The sequence below is a fragment of the Panthera onca genome, chromosome A1, assembly GCF_046562875.1.
Source record: "Panthera onca isolate mPanOnc1 chromosome A1, mPanOnc1 haplotype 2, whole genome shotgun sequence".
Lineage (NCBI taxonomy): Eukaryota > Metazoa > Chordata > Mammalia > Carnivora > Felidae > Panthera > Panthera onca.
The window spans coordinates 62,650,636-62,669,968 of NC_138339.1; the positions used below are offsets into that span (position 1 = coordinate 62,650,636).

A 19,333-nucleotide genomic window follows, 5' to 3' on the forward strand; every position below is an offset into this window, starting at 1 on the left:
TGTTTCCCAGGGAGCAGGATCATAGTAGCCCTTGGCTCAAGGGGTCTAATTTTAAACCCTGGGTTCTGGACAGACAAAAAAAGCAGATCCTGGCTACCTACAAGATGCATGCACTAAAAAAAGATGACCCTGGGGCGCTTGGGTAGCTCAATCCGTTAAGTGTCCGACTCTTGATTTCAGCTCAGGTCATGATCTCACAGTTTGGGACTTTGAGCCCTATATCGGGCTCTGCGCTGACTGTGGAGCCTGCTTAGAATTCTCTCTCCCCTCTCTCGCTGCCCCTGCCCTACTTGCTCTCTCTCTCTCAAAATAAATAAACTTAAAAAAACAAAAACAAAAAACGAAAAGATGACCCTGAGGGCAGAGGACAGATAGAGAATACATCCTCCAGGGGGAGGAGGTGGGCAAGTATCAGTGTCCTGGGACAGTTCTCATTTCACTCGAAGAAGAAGTCGGGAGTCTTAAAGCTGCCTGATCCCAAGAATCCCATCTTAGGAGCATTGTTCAAAGTAGAGCACGAGCCCCTAACCAGGTTATTCTTAGGGATACATTCAAATTTCTTATTTCATGAATGGTTTTCATCTATTGGAGTTTTTTCTGTTTGTTTCGATCAGAATCCTAAATAAGGTCTACACCTGGTAATTGTTTGATGTGTCTCCAAATCTCCCCCTTTCAATTCCCCCATTTATGTATTTACATACCTTTTTATTGTTTCTTCTTGAAATTTATTTGTAGAAGAAACCAGCTGTCCATCTATGTTTTTTAGCATCTAAGTTGGCTGACCACATACATCCCTGTGGTACCATTTAACATGTTCCTCTGTCCCCTGTAGTTTCTGTAATTTGCTCGAATCTAGGGGCTTGATCAGATTCTGATTTGAGTTTGGGGCAAGGCTACTTCATGGGCTACACACATCCTTCCATCAGGAGGCGCCTTTTTGCGATGTGACCCGCTGTGGCTGCCCAAATCATCCACTAGGGGTTCACAAATGTTGTGTCTCTAATTCTATCATTCCTTCTACACTTTTAAGCAGGTATACATCTATAAATAGAAACTTCCCTGTGTCAACCATTTCATTACCCTCAGGTACCTTTCATACAGAAAGGGTAAGGCTAATTACAATTCTTCCTTTCTCTTTAGGAGCTTAAATCCTTTTTGGTACAATAAATATGTACTCGCAGTTTGGGTAGGCACATTACTATGAGCCTCTGGTGGCCGCCTGTAAAATAGGGGTGCTGGTGGACTCGCAGCCTTATTCTTACTCAGTTCTCTTACCAAAGGCTGTGTCCACACATACTGTCTACGAACTGTAGAATCAGGGCACGCAGCAAGGTTCTTCAGACTCTCCCCTGCCCCAGCCTCAGTCCAAAAGCACTGCTGGAAGATGGCAGAAGCCAGCAGGGCCTTCCCTAAGCAGCGCACACAGCGGCTTGGCTTCCGGCGGCCCCCTCCGCACCAGTTTCCTGTGCAGTGAGGATTCTAGCGCTCTCTTCAGGGTGGCTCTAGGTGCTAAATGAGAAAATGTGGTCATAGGCCTGGCACCCTAGGAAAACCAGCGAGGGGGCCTCTCCCTGTTCTCCCTGACACACACACACACACCACACATACATGTCCCACCCCCCTACACACTCAGACATCCCCCCACACACAGACACTCTACCACATACACAGGCCACACACACACACACACACACACACACACACACGCACAGGCACGGTCCCTCTGGCGGCCCTATTGTTCAGCCACTTCCCCAGCCAGGAGGATGGCTGGGAATGAGAGGCAGCCCGACCCTTCCTGCTGGGCGCTGACGTGAGGCCTGCGGAAGGAACAGCTTCTCGGCAGGGCCAGCGCATTCCATTCGTGCCAGGCAGCTGGCCTCACGCACGTCCGCAACTCCCGCGCCCCCTCCCTGTGTCCCGGCCGCTGCCCTCTCGGGGTGCTTGGGCTCTGGGCGGGCCTGGGGAGGGGTGATCTGGAGGGGGGCCTGGGTGAGGGGGGAAACAGTAGGTCCCCCCCCCCCGATCTCCCCGAACCCCACCCCACCCCTGTGAGGGTGAGCTTACTCGCCCATTCCCCAGCTGAGGAAAGCGGAGGCCGGAGGGACACAAGGAGGCCAAGGTGAAACGGGGCTGGGGGCTCCTAGGCTCCGGTTCTCTTTCGCTACCCTGCGTTGCTTCTCTCGCTGCCTGGCAAGGGAGCCCCAGAGGGCAGCAATTTGGGGGCCTCTGGTGACCAGGCACCATACTGTTTGGACTGCAAGGGGTTGGCCTCAGGACAACTTAGACCAGCAGATTTACACAGCCAGGTCTTGCCATCTCAAAAGGGACACCAGGGGAAAATGAAGCCAGTACTTCCTGAGTACCTTCTAGTGCCAGGCCTTGTGCAATGACACTTTGTCATCTAACCCTCATGACCACCTGGCCAAATAGGTATTACTTATCTCAAGTTAAGGGTCTGGCTGAAAAATGGGTGAGCCCAGATTTTCTTCGGTCCAAAGCCATCCTATTTCTGGGCAACATCCTGGGGGCCTCTGGCCCCAAAACAGCAGAATTTAAATCCTGGCTCCACTACGCAGCTAGCTTGCTGTCCTGCAATAGGTTAAGCTGCTCCACCTCTCTGTGCCTCAGTTTCCTAGTGTGTAATACAGAGATGATAGTACCGACTGCACAGGATGATTGTCGACAGTCTGGAAGATGATGCATGTCGTTCAGTTCTTACTAATTTCACTTCTGGAACGTAAAGGGGTTGAAAGGGATCTTGGCTGACCAACTGTCCCAGTTTACCTGGGTCTGAAGGGTGTCTCAGATACTCCCTCTTGGTGCTAAAACTGGGACATCCCAGGCAAACCGGGATGGATGGTCACCCATAACGACTCTGGTGTTTTTAAAAGTCCACGACACGTTCCAAAGGGCAGGCAGGAATAAGGCCATTTCATGCTCTCAGTGCTGGTGAATTTTCCCAGAAGCCCTCGGGCCTCAAGCCCTTTGTCCTGGTCTCCCCGCTCTGCCCTGGCATAGCCAAAGGGAAACCAGACATTCTTAACATGAAAATTTTCCACATCCTTCAGGGCAATCTTCTGCTGCCAGAAATAGTCAGCAGGATTTGGGAGTTAGCCCAGGCCACTAAAAATAGCTCCTAGGGCCCCCCCTGGAAGGCCTGCCCCATTTTGGCCCAGGGTGGCCCGACACCCTATGAGCTGCCTGCGCCAGCCAGCGCCTTAAATGACCATGCGCTCTGCTGGTCTGGCTGACCAAGGACACGGAAAAGGCTGGTTTCCGCTTAGGCGAGCTATTGGGCCGGGACCACCCTGCCCTGCCACTCAGAGATGCCCCTTCCTCCCATGTCACGTCCTTCCCCTCCATCCAGAAAAGACATCACACGTGTTCACACCTGAACCAGCCCACAAGGGCCTCAGCAGTGCTCACACAAGCAGGGACACCCAGCTGTTCCCTCTGTGCATACCTGCACCTGCACACACACTAAGCAGCCACACACACACTCACACCGAGCCTCTCATTTTCACTAGGCAGATGTCTCTCCATTCTTCAGGCAGGATTTCCAAATCTTTAACACCTTTGCTTCGATTTGTCCCCCACCCCTACCCTACCCTACCCCCAAGAGGATGTTTGTCAAACTCGCTTTTTGTTGGTGGTACACAGGATTTAAAAAAAAAAAAAAAAAAGTTTGAATATGCATTTTCAAACTATTTCCAAACTACTTTCCATTCCCGAGATTTGATATCTGACCTCTACCCGTTTCCCATCGAGTCAGCGAGAACCCAAAGGCAACAGAGAAGGAGGACGCCTGGGGAGCATCTGTGGGGGCTCCAGATTCCTGCCCAGCCTCCCGGCCTGAGCCTCACAGCTCTGGTCTAAGGTGGGAGCAAGGCAGAAAGTGCTGTGCACAGTGAGAGGGCCCAGGCCTGAGAGGCCAGTATGCCTGGGGTCACTACCACATTGCCTGGGCTCTCTCTCTGCTGCTGCCCGAAGCCTGCCTGCCTTCCATTTCTGTGAGGGAAATGGAAGCAGAAGGAGGGTGTTCCCCAGCCACTCCACCAAGGACTGGAGGCCACATCCCTGTCCCTGTGGAAATGCAGAGAAAGAACTGCCCACTGAGCTTTGACAAAACCTGAGCATCCAAGAAGGGAGTCAAGGCACAGCCGGGCCCCCTCATTCATTCATTCCCCCAAATATTTTTTGAGCACCTACTATGTTCCAGACCTGTGCTAGGGCTGGGGCTCCAACTGTGAATAAGACCGATAGGGCCCCTGCCCAAAAGATGCTTACAGTCCAGATGGGGTGCAACAGTAAACCACTGTTACCCTGGAACAGAAGCAAGGGCCGCGCCCGGTGCCTCTTGTTGCTTAATGAATGTTGGCTGCGTGGGGGCAACCATGGTGGAAAGGGGCCATGAAGTCAACGAGCACGGTGCCAAGTGGAGAAACAAGTGGAGGGAGGGGCTGTGCTAGAAAAGGTGTTCAGGCAAGAGCTCTGGAGGAGGGGAGGAAGCCAGCCTCACAGAGGAGTATGCGCGGCCGTGCGCGCGTGAGTGTGAGCCAAGGCCTGTGAATGCGAGCCTGCGTGGGGAGGAGTGTGCTCGCAAGCATAGGTGGATGACCCTGGATATGCATCTGTGTTTGTGTGTGTTTGTGTGCGTGCTGCACGTGTTTGGAAGTGTTTGTGAATGTGTGGGTGTGAGTGCGTGAGCATATGCACCTGAGCGTGTGTGTGTGTGTGTGTGTGTGTGTGTGTGTGTGTGGTGTGTGTTTGATGGGTGTGGAGGTTCAAGTTTCAGGCAGAGGGAAAATGCAAATGCTCCACAGTGGGAACGAGCTCAGTTATTAAAGTAAATAAAAGAAAATCAACGCGGTTCATTGCAGTGGTCAGGTGGCGGGGGGTGGGGGGGGTGGGGGGGGGGTGGGAAGAGGCTCCAGGCCAGTAGCAATATGTATTGAGCACCTGCCATGTGCCAAACACTGTGGCTGCTGCAGTTTTAGCCCCACAACACCTCCATATGGTAGACCTATTATTCATGCATTGTATAGATGAGGAACCTGAAGTGCCAAGGAGTTAAATAACTTCCCCAAGGTCACAGATGAGAAACAGCACCACCAGAACATGAACCCCGGTTCCAAAGGCCTTGCTCTTAACCACTCAGCCAAGGACCAGACTAACCGGGCCCATGGAGGCCACAGAAGGAGCTGGGCTTCATTCTGGGTATGATGGGAAGCTACTGGAAGGTTCTAAGCAGAAGTACGACTTCATGTATTGGTTAGAATTAGTTTTGGGTGCAAGAAATGCCCGGCATTACAGTGGTGCAAACAACATGGGAAGACAGAAATACAATTTTCTCACACACAAATGAAAGCTCACCAGATTCAACAGGAAGAGGAGGCAAGCCAAAGTCTGGGAGAAGATATTTGCAAAAGACGCATGCGATAAATACTGTTACGCAAAAAAAAAACCCTTAAGATTCCACACTAAGAAAACAGACTGCCTGATTTTTTTAAATGCCCAAAGATCTGAACGGACACCTTACCAAAGAAGATATAAAGATCGCAAATATGTCATTAGAGAATCACAAGTAAAAACGAGATACCAACTACGTGCCTATTAGAATGGCCAAAATCCCAAACACGACACCAAATGCTCATGAGGATGGAAGAAAGAGGAACTCTCATTCACTGCTGGGGGAACACAAGACGGTACTGCCACTTTGGAAGATAGCTCGCCATCTCTCACAAAACTAAACATTCTCTCACAATAAAATCCGGTAATCGGGCTTGTTGTTCTTTACCCGATGAAGCTGAAAACCTACACGTGGATGTTTATAGCAGCTTTATTCGTAGCTATCTCTAATATTTATTTATCAATTATACGTACAATTATTTATTCATAATTGCCAACACTTGGAAGCAAGCAAGATGTCTTTGAGTAGATGAGTGGATAGACAAGCTATGGTCCATCCAGACAGTGCTGGTATTATTCAGCACTGAAAAAGATGGGCCATCAAGCCACAAAAAGACATTGAGGAAACTGAAATGCATACCCCTAAGTGAAAGAAACCAGTCCGAAAAGGCTACATCCTGGGTAATCATTAATGACATTCTGGAAAAGATGGAACTATGGAGACAGTAAAAAGATCAGTGGTTTCCAAGGGTTGGAGGCGAGGGAGGGATGAACAGGCAGAGCACAGACGACTTTTAGGGCAGTGAAACTACTCTGTATGATACTCTGATGGTGGACACACGTCATCATACATCCATCCAAACCCATCGAATGTACCTCACCAAGAGCGACCCCTAACGTAAACTATGGATTAAGGGTGATAATAATGTGTCGGTGTAGGTTGTAACAAACATCCACTTTGGTGTGGTGTGTTGATATTGGGGGTGGGGGGTTATGCCTGTCTGGGGACAGGGGCAGATGGGAACTCACTGTGCTTTCCACTCAATTTTTCTGAGAACTTAAAACTGCTCTAAAAAATAAAATCTGTTTAAAAAACTTTTCCAAAACTACTGATACATGGGGGGTGGAGGGGATGGGTGAAATAGATTAAGGGGATTAAGAGTACACTTATCATGATGAGTACTGAGTAAGGTATAGAACTACAGAATCATTACATTGTACACTTGAAACTAATATAACACTGTGTGTTACTTCAAACAAGAAACAATAATAAATGCAGGTGTCTCCTGCCAGAATGGCTAAAATTAACAATTCAAGCAACAACAGATATTGGCAAGGATGCTGAGACAAAGGAACCCTTTTGCACTGCTGGTGGGAATGCAAACTGGTGCAGCCACTCTGGAAAACAGTGTGGAGGTTCCTCAAAAAATTAAAAATAGAACTACCCTATGACCCAACAATTGCACTACTAGGTTTTTATCCAAAGGATGTATCCTTTGTGCCGTTTCGAAGGGGCACATGCACCCCAATGTTGATAGCAGCGCTATTGACAACAGCCCAAGTATGGAAGGAGCCCAAATGTCCATCGACTGACGAATGGATAAAGAAGATGTGGTATCTATATACAATGGAATATTATTCAGTGATCAAAAAGAATGAAATCTTGCCATTTGCAACAACATGGATGGAACTAGAGTGCATTGTGCTTAGTGAAATTAGAGAAAGACAGATATCACATGACTTCACCCATATGTGGAATTTAAGACACAGAACAGATGAACATAAAGGGAAGCAAAAATAATATGAAAACGCGGAGGGGAATAAAACATAAGAGACCCTTAAATACAGGGAAGAGACTGAGGGTTGCTGGTGGGGGTTTGGGCTAAATGGGCGATGGGCATTAAGGAGGACACTTGCTGGGATGAGCACTGGGTGTTGCATATAAGGGATGAGTCACTGGGTTCTACTCCTGAAATCATTATTGAACTATATGCTAACTAACTTGGATGTAAATTTAAAAATAAATAAAATAAGCCAGACAAATAAAGAAATAAATAAATGCAGGTGTCTGTGGATTAGGAGAAAGAACTGAGTAAAGATACAGGTATCAAGGAGAGAAAAAAAAAATACTGATACAAGATAGATTAATCTCTGAAAATTATGCAATTTGAGGAGCGCCTGGGTGGCGAAGTTGGTTGGGCATCTGACTCTTGATTTCTGCTCAGGTCATGATCTCACGTTTCGTGATCGAGCCCAGTGTCAGGCTCCACACCAAGTGTGGAGCTTGCTGAAGATTCTCCCTCTCTCCTTTTGCCCCTCTCCCCCACTTGTGCACATTCTCTCTCTCTCTCTCTCTCAAAATATAATTTTAAAAATTAAAAAAAATAAAATTATGTTACTTGAAAGAAGCCAGACACAAGAGAAAGAATACTATATGATTCCATTTATGTGAAACTCTAGAAATCACAAATTTAATCTATGGTGACAAAACGCATATCCCTAGCTGGCTGAGATAGGGAGTAGAGATTGACGGGGAAGAGGCATGAGGGAATTTTTGTGATGGATATACTCTATATCTTGGATGTGTTGGTAGGCATCATACATTCTGTATACATCTGTCAAAAGTCAAAAATATAGAAAACTGTGTAAACTTGTCAAAGTTCATGAAACTTGAAGCTTAAAATAGATGCATTTATAGAGACAAATTTTATCTCAATAAAGTTAGGGAAAGGGAAAAAAAAGCCCTCTAGAGCTAATGATAGTGCTCTGCTCCTTGAAGTCCTTGTTAGAAACACGAAGAGTCTGAGATTTCTTTCCTACTTGCAAACTAACAAGTGAGCCTACTGTAGTTTCACAGATGCTTACAGAAGACACAAGACTCCTGGGTCAGAGACAAAGGATTTTATTACAGCACGGCAGGGAGCATGAGGTTCATGTTTACACTGGTTCTCCTGGTCCCCTAAGTTCCATGGAGCCCATACAGAAGGCCCAGATGGATGGTGTGCACACTGTGGGTGTGTGTCAGAGCTGAGACATACTGAGTTTAGAAAACTCCTAATCTTCTGAAAAACTGCTAGCAAATCTAGCCAACATTTGCTCTGGATGATGACGTTTTTTATTATCCTGGTCAGGAAACACGTCTGTTCTCTGTTCTAGAAGGAGACACACTATCTCTGTCCCCGCCAACCCCCCAGCTATTTGCCATACAAATGTTCTTGAAAAAAAGAAAAAAAAAAAGTCTCCAGACAAAAGGTATCACAAGAAGTATAAAAATTCCATGGAGAATGATCCCCCAACAAATCCTCAGGGACTCAGACTTCTTTATCTTGCTGCACTGCCATCATGCCCAGCATTGCTTTGTGGTTCAAAATGGCTGCTCTTAGCTCCAGCCATCACATCTGTGTTTCAGACCACAAGAAAGATGAAAGGGGGAAGAAAAACATTTCCCCTCTCTTTAAGAAAGCTCCCTGGAAATTGCATACACCCTAGGCTTATATTCAAATGGCTCCAAAGGAGACTGGGAAATGTAAGACAGGTACCTGGCTAAAAATCTATTACTGAGGAAGAAAGAACAGAAACTGGGGGCAACCAGGCATCCATGCCTTACGTGGTTTAATCATGGCCTGTGAATGTATTGAAGGTTCTGAGAACCCAAGATTCCATAATCCTCTCCTCACCCCTCGGTAGGGAAACCTCACCTAGTAGTTCATCATTAGCACTTTCCACCTTCCCCCATTCTAAAGCAGGATAGTGGACCTCAGAGTAAGGGCTGGACTCACTCCAGTCTTGCCTGGTGCAGGGGAAAGACCCTGACACTCTTGAGCCTTGGACTAGACACTGTGTTCAGCCCAACTTGTGGCCCCAGGCAAGTCCTTTAATTTATGCCTCAGTTACTGTTCTTTGTGACATGGTGATAATGCTAAGCCCTGCCAGAGAGCCAGATAAGAGCATTAAATGAATCACGTATGTAAAGCAAAGAGTCATAGCAGGTGCTCAACAGAAGAGACTTCTGGGGTGTCTGGGTGGCTCAGTAGGTTGAGCATCTGGCTCTTGGTTTAGGCTCAGGTCATGATCTCACAGTTCATGTGTTCGAGCCCCACATCAGGTTCTGCAGCCAGTGATAGCACGGAGCCTGCTTGGGATTCTCTCTCTCTTTCAAAATAAATAATTTTAGAAAGAAAGAAAGAGAGAGACAGGCAGAGAGAAAGAAAGAAAGAAAGAAAGAAAGAAAGAAAGAAAGAAAGAGACTTCCTTTATCTTTCTTCTCCCACCCTGAGTTGTCATGGCTAAATTAGGCACTAGCTCTGGCCTGACACGAGAAACAAAGTCATCCCCAATCTCTTATAGACTTTACAATAGGGTGAGCAACGTCCAGATGGGACCCCAGGTCTTGCGTCTCCAAGGCTGCAGGGCCCTTCACACTAGGGAAACCGTTCTTAGTAGAGTAACCAGGGTTCAATGCTAGCTGTGCCCCTTGAAGTTCAAAGTAGGTAAGAGTGGGAGCCCAGATGGCTCACTCAGTGCTGGGGGGACAAGGCGGTCACAATAAAGTTATCTCACTTTCATGAGACACTGTACTCTGCAGGTTTCAGGTCCATGGGGTCTCTCTCAGTTCATCTTCTCCACATTTTAGGACTACAAAACCAGAGAGGCTACATAACTTGCTGAGAGTCACACAGCAAGGAGATGCTACACGTGGGGCTAGAACGTAAAGCTCCCGCCTGAAGCCTCTGACTCCTGCTCAGACAGTGTTAGCCGTTGGTGGTGATGATGATGATGTGATGAAGGAGGGTGGCCAGCAAAGCCTGTAGCAACCCTTCCCCTGCCTGCAATGAAAGGAGAACAGCCCAATTCATCCAATGATCGATCACATTGAGAGGAAGTGGGGGCCAAAGTCCAAGCTAATACTGTTCAGTCTTTCTTCCTTGGAGGTCATTTCCTTGGCTTCACTCAGGGCACCATGGTGCCCACACTTTGAAATTCCCACCATAGGAGGCACAAGGCTCTGGTCCATTATGTATAAGAAGGGGACAAGGGCAGGGACTCTTAAGAGTGCTCTTGGAAATTCATTTCTAGGGCAAGTAGGGGCCTTTCTTTCTTCCATAAAATCCTTTGAATAATAAATTGGCTGCAGACCACTACTCATCACCCTGCAGACAGAAGTCCTTTCTGGCTGCTAGGACGCAAGGGTTGCCCCCTGCGGAAAGCTGTTCCTCCTTGTTTTCCCCTCTTCCTGCTCCCCTGCCCCCTGCATCTCCCTGCCCCTTGTCCTGTCCCTACCTCGCCACCTAAAATCCGGACAAACCATCCATCTCTGCCACTTGTCAAGAGACTCCAAGTTCAGGGACCATGGCTTCTCCATTTCTGAGGATCCAGCATCCAGCACGGGGCCTAGCATGAGTTAGCATGACTGGGCTATGGGCTAGAGCATCTGTATCAACCATCTATCTTAGCCTCTCCAGTGTCATCCACAGGGGACGCCAAACTACAACCAGGCTCCCACTGACAATCCTCTCCCTGCTACTGACTTCAGGCTCTGTCAGGCCTGGCAATATCCTAGACTAAAGTCCCTCAAGACCCCCAGTGTTTGTTTATTTATACAACCATTCACTTCCCCAACTATATCCCAAGGCTTGCACTGGAAGCTGGGGACCCAGAAATGAAAAGGGCATGATCCCACCCTCAGTGTCTCAGTGTGGTGGGGTGGGAGGGAGGCAGATGCCCTTCCCCCTGCTTCCCTTTCTCCTCCTCCTCTGTTGACTCCTTTTTTTTTTCCTTCCATGTGTACTTATGGAGCAACAGACATACATCTACACAGCGTGGTGAGTGCCAGGAAGGTGTTATTGAGAGCTCTTTGGGGAGAATCCCCAATGGTCACTAGAGACCTTGCCAAAGGACATTTCCAGGATATGCTATATGGATATCTAATTCTCCTATTAGAGGAGAAGCTGTGAGTCATAAGCCCCAAGCAGGCCTACAGACTTCCCCATGAATCACCTACTGCCCCATTCTCTTCATTAGAGGCACACGCCATGGGGAATTCTTCAGACAGGAGGGAGGAGTTGTGGAAGGAAGCAGTGGGAGGATGGGGCTCAGAGTGGAGTCCCTGAGCAGGTTTTCTCACCAGCACCCCTTCTAGAATCACAGCCCTGATCACAAGAATGGAGCCCCAGGATCATAGGTCTTAGATAGCCAGGACTCTCATGTTGCTTCCTGCTTTCAAAGTGCTTTTATACACTTTATTTCATTTGCACACCACTCTGTGTGACTGGAAAGTCTCCAAGGGAAATTGCTTCATGTGGAAGGGAAAGAGATTGACTGAACAAAGAAGAATCACTTCCCTCTAGTTTGGGCCCAGGACTCACCCAGAAAGGGGAGGAATTATCCAGAGCCTTCAGAGGTCTTTCACGTATTCATGAAATTTATTCAGCACCCACCACTTGCCAGGAACTATTCTAAGAGCAGGAGATCCCACAGTGAATGAGACAGACAAGGCCCCTGCCCTCAAGCCTTTACATTCTAATAAGGAGATAGACCATATACAACTAAATAAAGATTAGGTGGTGGTAAGTCTATGTTGACAAATAAAGCAAAGAAAGGGGTACGGGATGCCAGGGTTGGGGCAGGGTGGTCAGGAAATGGCCCACTGATGAGATGACTTTTGACCAGAGAGCTAAAGAAAGTGACAGAGCTGGCCCCGCCAAGCTGAAGGAACATCAGTCTCAGTGGAGGGAAGGGCATGGGTCTGTGGAGCAAGGGTGGATTTTGCCCATGCTAGAAAGAGCAATGAGGCCAGCTTGGCTGGAGATGAGTTGGGGGGGCGGGGGGAGTTGGGGAAGAAGGACAGATGTGGTCAGAGACACATCAGCAAGACAAGTCACATTAGCTCTTTCAGCCTTTGTAAGGAGTCGGCCTTTGAGCCTGAGTGAGATGGGAACCATAAGAGAGCTCAGGGTAGAGGACGAAAATGACCTGATGTGTTAGAAGTTTCACTCTGGGTTTGTAAAAGTTTAACTCCCTTCTAGTCATGGCAGATCATGTAATTCAGAACTGCCCTACTGCTGAGGAATGGGAAAGTGAGATAAAAATATTTCTAAATACTTAAGTTTAAATACTTGAAGACATTCAAGCACTAAAAGGACAGTGAAGAATTGTGGAATCAAGTCTGGAGGAGGAAAACCAGAGAGATGAGGACAGTATTTGGGGCCTCTTCTCCCCAGTGGGTATCTGCCAATTCTGAAACAGGGGGCTGAAAGGCTACGAACTGGAGCAGAGCTTTTAAGACTCATGAGTCTAATGGGACAAATAATGGAATTCAGGGCACACAGAGGCGAGTGGAGGTGGGGGGACCCAGTAACACCTCATGCTTGTTTGTGTATTACCCTCCAAAAAGTAATCAAGGCCCGGGGGGGTCAGGTAAATCCCCCAAGCTTCTGGTTGAAACCCCTAAAGGATAAACCCTTGGAATAAGAATGAAGCAAGTTATCACAGGGTCTAAAACCCAGCTTCGGGTCCTCTCAAACCATCTCAATCTCTGGTTGGTCTGGATGGTCTGGGATTCCTAGGCCCCTAGCTACCTGCAGCAAAGTAAACCCTATTGAGGGGTGCCTCGCTGGCTCAATCCATGGGGCATGCAACTCTCCATCTCGGGGTTTGTAAGTTCTAGTGCCATGTTGGATGTAGAGATTACTGAAAAAATAAAACCTTAAAAAAAAAAAAAAAGAAAGCAAACCCTCTTGAGAAGAGGGTAACAGCACCTAACCTCAAATGATCTCCTAAGTTTTTCATAGACAGTGGCCGAACTTTATTTGAAAATAACCAGGCATCTGAGGGAAACAAAGCGTGATGATGATCATGATAATAACCATTAAAATGGTTAACATTTATTGTGCTGTGTGTCCAGTACTGTGTAGAACATTTTCTCCACATTATGTCATTTCATCTGGACGATCCCCGCAAATACCTCCCCCACTCCCTTTTTAGAGATGTAAATACTGAGGCTTTAAGAGAAGTGATCCACCTAAGGCCATACAGGTATTAGTTATCTATCAGTTTTGCCCCAGGCACTTGGAACAAAATCTCAGAATTTTCTTGGTGTTTTTTCAACATCTACCGAGCACTTTCTAGGGGATAAATGACCGTTAGTCACTCTTTTATTCAGAAGACATATATAAGTACTTGCTGTTCACAACCCCTGGGCTGAGACCCAGGAGCCCAGGGTCACATAAGTCACCCTTACATTGAGACGTTTACAAAGTTGGCTAGCAGCAGTCATACACTCACAGTCAGTGGGCTGCATCCAGGTTGCGGCTGTCTTGTTTGGTCCATACAAAGTTTCTGAAAAAAGATTTTATGTTAAAATACCAATTCCTGGCTTCCTTACTACAAATAATAAGGTCCAGGGGCGCCTGGGTGGCTCAGTCGGTTGAGCGTCCAGGTCGATTTCAGCCCAGGTCAAGATCCCAGGGTTGTGGGATTGAGCCCTGCATTGGGCTGCACTGAGTGTGGAGCCTGCTTGAGACGGTCTCTCCCTCCCTCTGCCCCTCCCCCCACTCCCATGCTCTCTCTCTGTGAAAAAACAAAACAAAACAAAACAAACACAGTAAGGTTTGGCAATACCAGGCCTCCATTTCCTCCTTGATTGGCAGCTTCCCTGTAGTACAGAGCATGAACTTCCTCTGTCACCACAGTCCCCAGTGGCCCAATTCTCAGTTATGTGGCCTACCTGGCCCAGGAGGCAGTTGGATTATGACCCTTGGTCACAGCAGTGGGATGAAAGCTATATGTTTTCAGAATACCGATGACAGATGAGAAAGTCTTAAAGGTCAAAGAAAGCTATATGGATTTGGTGATATTTGAGCAAGAGACATTTTGAGCATTCAAGCAAAAGCCTAGCAAGTCCAGAGGTAAGGGTAGCAAGAAAGAGCATATCCTGTTATGAGAAGTACAAGTCTCAACGTGCATGGAGGACAGGAGCTGGGATTAAAAAAAAAAAAAAAAAAAAAAAAGATCTGGAAAGGAAGGCAGTGGTCACATCTTCGGAGGACCTTGAATTATGTGCCAAAGTGAGTCTGGTCAAGGGAGTGTAGACAAGTTTACAAATTCCAGAGAGTGAGTAGGGCTGTGGAGAGGTAAATATGGAGTGTTTTTACAAACTCAAGGTAAGTACTACATATCTATTGAATGAATGAATACATGAATACATATGAAGAATGAGAAAGGAGGCAGCCAACTTCAAGGGATCGTTGGTGTCAGCCTTAATGAAGCTTTTAAACCCGAACTTTGCTGTGTGGCCCATGGCAAAGGATTACCCGGAGTTGGAGAAAAGGGGGCTGGGAGTATGTGATACTTTGCAGGAGACTGTATGGGGACTCATTCCCATGGGGACCAGTCACATCTCCATCACACCTCTGTCTTCCAGAGGTCCAAGACCCCTTGCTGCCCCTTCCCAGGTAGTGTCTATTTCCTTTTCCCTCTGTCTCCCTGAGCCAGCCCAAATGAACCTCAGTGGTTCCAGAGCATTCCCAGGCTTGGATGAGGACAGGGGCTTAGAGCTGGCAGTTGGATGGGAAAGGAGAACACGTGAAGGTCTCTTCAGGTGCTTCTTACAGATGAGGAAACTGAGGCCCAGAAAAGGCATACCTCGCCACAGTCGACAGGCTAGGGTTGGTGGTCTCCAAGTAAAGGCTGTCCCCAAACGAAGCTCTGATGGCCCCAGAGGGAACTATGATATGAGCACAGGCTCAGGGTATCTGTCAGGATGGGGAAAGACAGTCCACTTCTCCCTGTTTCCTTTCACCAGGACACCATGGGGAGTGGCACTGCTGCTTGAGTGACAGAATGGTGACCAGCTAAATCACAAGAGGACAAAAAGCCTTTCTCAAGCCTTTCTGATGTGCCCAGAGGTGACTGCCTTTCATTTAATCCACCTTTCATTTAATCCTTGAAGAGCCTTTGAAGGTCGGTGGTTAGTGGCCCATATGACAGATAGGGAAACCGAGGTTTAAAGAGTTTGGTAACTTACCCACAGTGAGTCACACAGCTAATAAGTGGCAGAATCAGTACCTGAACTCAGGTCTAGCTGACTCCCAGTCACTGGTTCTATCTAGTGGTCCATGAAGATCCCCCTCCAACCTCAAGTCTCTGTTGCCCTCCTGGCAGGAAACTCTCTTCCCAGCTTGTCTCTCAAATGGGCAAGTAGGTTTTATCTCTCAGGTCTTGGCCACCTCTCAGAGAGGCCTCCTTGACCACCAGAATCTAAAGGAGCCTCCCCTTTTATTATTCCACCTTCATAGTCTTCATCTAAAAAAAAAAAATTAATGTTTATTTTTGAGAGAGAAAGAGAGAGAGAAACAGAGCGTGAGCAGGGGAGGGGCAGAGAGGGAGGGAGAGACACAGAATCCGAAGCAGGCTCCAGGCTCTGAGCTGTCAACACAGAGCCCGACGTGGGGCTCGAAATCAGGGACCATGAGATCATGACCTGAGCCGAAGTCTGACGCTCAACCCGCTGAACCACCCAGGCGCCCCTTCATCTTATTTCTTAATGATCTTCTTTATATATTGCCTTCTTCCCCTCCCTCCACCCCCTGCCCCCATTGTTAGCTACTTGAGAACGGGAACTTTGTCCTGGACCAAAGTGTCCCTAGGCATAGGGTGCCAAAAAATATTTGTTGAATGAACGAATGAATGAATGAATGAATGAACGGCCCTGCTGCTTAGCATAAAAAGCCACCGTGGAGAAAAAGGTGGTTTTAAGGTATTTTCCTTAGCAGAGCACTTTTGTCTGCTTGGTGCCCCAAGGCGCATACCCTTTGTTTTCCGGAGAACCGAGCACCACACCGCCTTCTGAGCTGATAAGAGGGGCGCGGAGGCTCCTCTGGACCCAGAGGCTGTTCTCCAGCAGGCGGGCCCTACAGAGCCCCAGAAAAGTCCCTAGAGGTGGGCAGCCCTCCCACCTGCTCCCCAGAAGGCAACCTGCGCAGGAAAACATCCCGGGGTGACCTGGCTCCACCCGGTGAGGGGTGGGAAACCGGAGCCGGAGCCTGGCGCTGGGCGGGGCTACCCCGCGTGGCCTCGGCTTTGTTTGCCTCTGTGTATGGCAACCAGAAACCACCGCAGCCGGCAGTTCTCAGAGGCCTGCTCCAGCTCCCCGCCCCCCCTCCCTGTATTTTAATCTCCTAAACTGATTTGTCAGCAGCAGGAAGTGACATGACAGCTTTCCTCACAAAAGGGAAACTCCTCCGCGTTACCATGGGGATGGAGGCCACTGTCTGATCACAGATTTATATAATCTTAAAGGTGTACACACCATGATGTCATCCTGGATGGGCTGGGGAGGGAGGGAGGGAAATGGCCTCCGGAGGCTGCAAGTCCGAGGCAAATTAGCTACGATTTGCAAAATTCCAAGGAAAGGAGAGGATGCGGTGGAAGCGTTTGCGGTTGGAACTATCCTAATGGAAACCACAGAAAAGCATAAAGTATGCATTGGTACATCTTCTAAGACCGGGAGGAATCTTACCCATTAGATCCAGGGCAAAGTGGTCATTTTTGGAGTGGGAAAACTGACACCAGAGAACCGCTAGAAGTCGTTAGGAATGGGGAATGGGACCTAAATGTTCCTCCAGGGCCCAGGGCCCATTACCTGCCAGGCACTTGCCATCCATGAGCCTATTTCCCCCTCACTCGTGAAGCAGATTTTATGACCTCATTTTACACGTAAGGAAACTGAGGCCCAAAAGGATAAATAGCTTTTCCACCCCCAAAATTATGTGGTAAAACCATGGTGATGTCTGGTTGGCTACAAAATTCATCCTTTCCCCACTCCCTCAAGATGTTTGGACTGAACTCGGACTTTGGTTCCCAGTCTTTCCGACCCAGGTTCCAATCTCTGCGATGTTGTTTACTTGCTGTGTGAATTTGGACATGTCCCTTCGTCTCTCTGAGCCTCCGTTTCCCCCTCTGTAAGATGGGTGTTGCTGCTAAAGGTTTAATGTGAAGGTGTGTGAAGCAGTTAACACAGCACTAGCTCTAAAATTGAGAGCTATTATTACCACATCATAAGTATTAAATGATGGAGTTTTCTCTATTTCAATCTCCCATTGAGAAACAAACATTTTAATAGTTTGAGTATCTTTCTCCTCATCACGAGGTACTTTTTCCCCCCCTAAGAAAAGCAGTATCAGGCCAAAAGTGACATTCTCTGGAGGGCCCAAAGACCAGGAATCGGATACAAGAAGAAAGATGGTTATCAACCCTGCTCTCCTGAGCTGAGGGGAGTGGGGCAGCTTGGACTGGGTGAAGTGAGTGAATTGTTTTCACTGGCGGCTCCCCTAGGCAGCGGCTGTATTTTTCCACTGCGTGGATTACACTGGAGATTAATTCTGGTTCAGCCAGTGCCTATTAAGCAGAAAGTGATGGCCTGAGCCCACGGGGGAAGTCAGCCACGGCATCTGCCATGGACTTGAAGTTGCTGGTACGTTTCCACGAAAGGAGATATTTGCAATAGTAAATTTCTAGGGTTTGAAAAAAACACTGGGTACGGTTTGTTTTGAAAGGCACGAACACACTTCCAATGGGAAGCCCAGCCAAGGAAATGAGCTTGCCAGCTCAGGGTAAGTTCTTAGAACTTAGAACACAAGGATCTTTCAGGCCATGAGAGTCAAGCAGCAGATGGTAAACCAGTGGGTAAAGGTCAAGGACACTGATTGTGTGTCAAGGCCTTAAATGACCTGGCTGGACCAGGACCACTGTTCAGGGCACTACTAAAGTCAACAGAGAGGTTTCCTTTTCTGCTTCCTACATCACTTCATCCAGAGACAAGTAGCAGGGACAGGAGCTAAGGGACCAGTGACCCAAGAGCTTGACTGTTATTTAACTCAACATCATAGACTGGATTAGGAGTTGGTAGGCAATTACACCATCTCTGTTTTGGCCTGATTGACAAGAGCAAAAATCCAGGATCTTACCCTAGAGCAAGTCAGATCTGATTGCCTATCTTCAACAAAATTATGAAATCAGACTAGCAAGTGACCTGAAGGAGGCTGCCACCAAAAATTCTGTGTATGTGTATATATATATATATATATATATATATACACACACACATATATATATGTGTGTGTGTGTATTATAGTATTATATATATATGTGTATATATATATATATATATATATATATATAGATGCTGGTATGGATGTACTCCAAAGCACGAATAATGGTCAGGTTGGGGGTGGGAATTTCAGGCAATTTGTCCATGTTGTATTTTACTTAGAGTGTTTTGTATTCTTTTCACAAAAATAAAAGTCTTTTCAAAGGCAAAAAGGGAGCGCATGAGAGAAGCAAATGATAAAGTGCAAACCACATAGAATTAGGGAACAAAACAGATAGATGTAGGGCCCGATTCCGCCCCCCCCCGCCACTTAGCTATGCTGGGTCTCAGCAGCTTTGTCTGCAAAAACGGTCCTGCTGAGTTGTTCTGAGAGCAGGTAGCACACTACCTTACACATAGTAGGACCACATTTATGTCAGCGGTTTTGGAAAACCATCATCCTCCTAATTCTAGCACGGCTTAGAAAGGAGAGGGCGTCTTTTTATATTATCCTGGGCAAAGTATTAAATTAAAAAAGCAACCCAAGCAAACGGTCATTTCTTTTTGGCTCTGGGAACACTTGGGCTCCCTGTGTAACAGGGTAGGAATACATGGATAGACACCTGGATCTGATACTAAGAGTTCAGCTACAGTACCTTGTTTTTCACGACAGATCACTTTCCTACCTTCCTTGCAACCCAGCCACCTTGGACTGGAAGGGCCACCAAGGAGTAGGAGACCAGATCCCAAGACATACGTCAGGGAGGCCCTTGTCCAGATTGTTTCACTGATGGGAAAGGGATCAGTTGGGGCTGCCCAAGAAACAAAGCATTGAGG

At 47.5% G+C, this 19,333-nt stretch overlaps 2 long non-coding RNA genes across 2 annotated transcripts; one reads left to right on the forward strand and one right to left on the reverse strand.

Annotated features, from left to right (window-relative positions):
• Positions 1-8,236: 8,236 nt before the first annotated feature.
• On the reverse strand, positions 8,237-16,777 carry LOC144616375 (uncharacterized). Its single transcript, XR_013555609.2, has 3 exons — positions 15,475-16,777; positions 13,693-13,746; positions 8,237-10,235 (listed from the first exon to the last, which is right to left on the reverse strand). It is a non-coding gene; the product is annotated as an uncharacterized LOC144616375 (long non-coding RNA).
• Positions 16,778-16,797: 20 nt separating this feature from the next.
• LOC132681014 (uncharacterized) lies at positions 16,798-18,447 on the forward strand. The gene is made up of 2 exons (XR_009610808.3): positions 16,798-16,886; positions 17,578-18,447. It is a non-coding gene; the product is annotated as an uncharacterized LOC132681014 (long non-coding RNA).
• Positions 18,448-19,333: the final 886 nt, after the last annotated feature.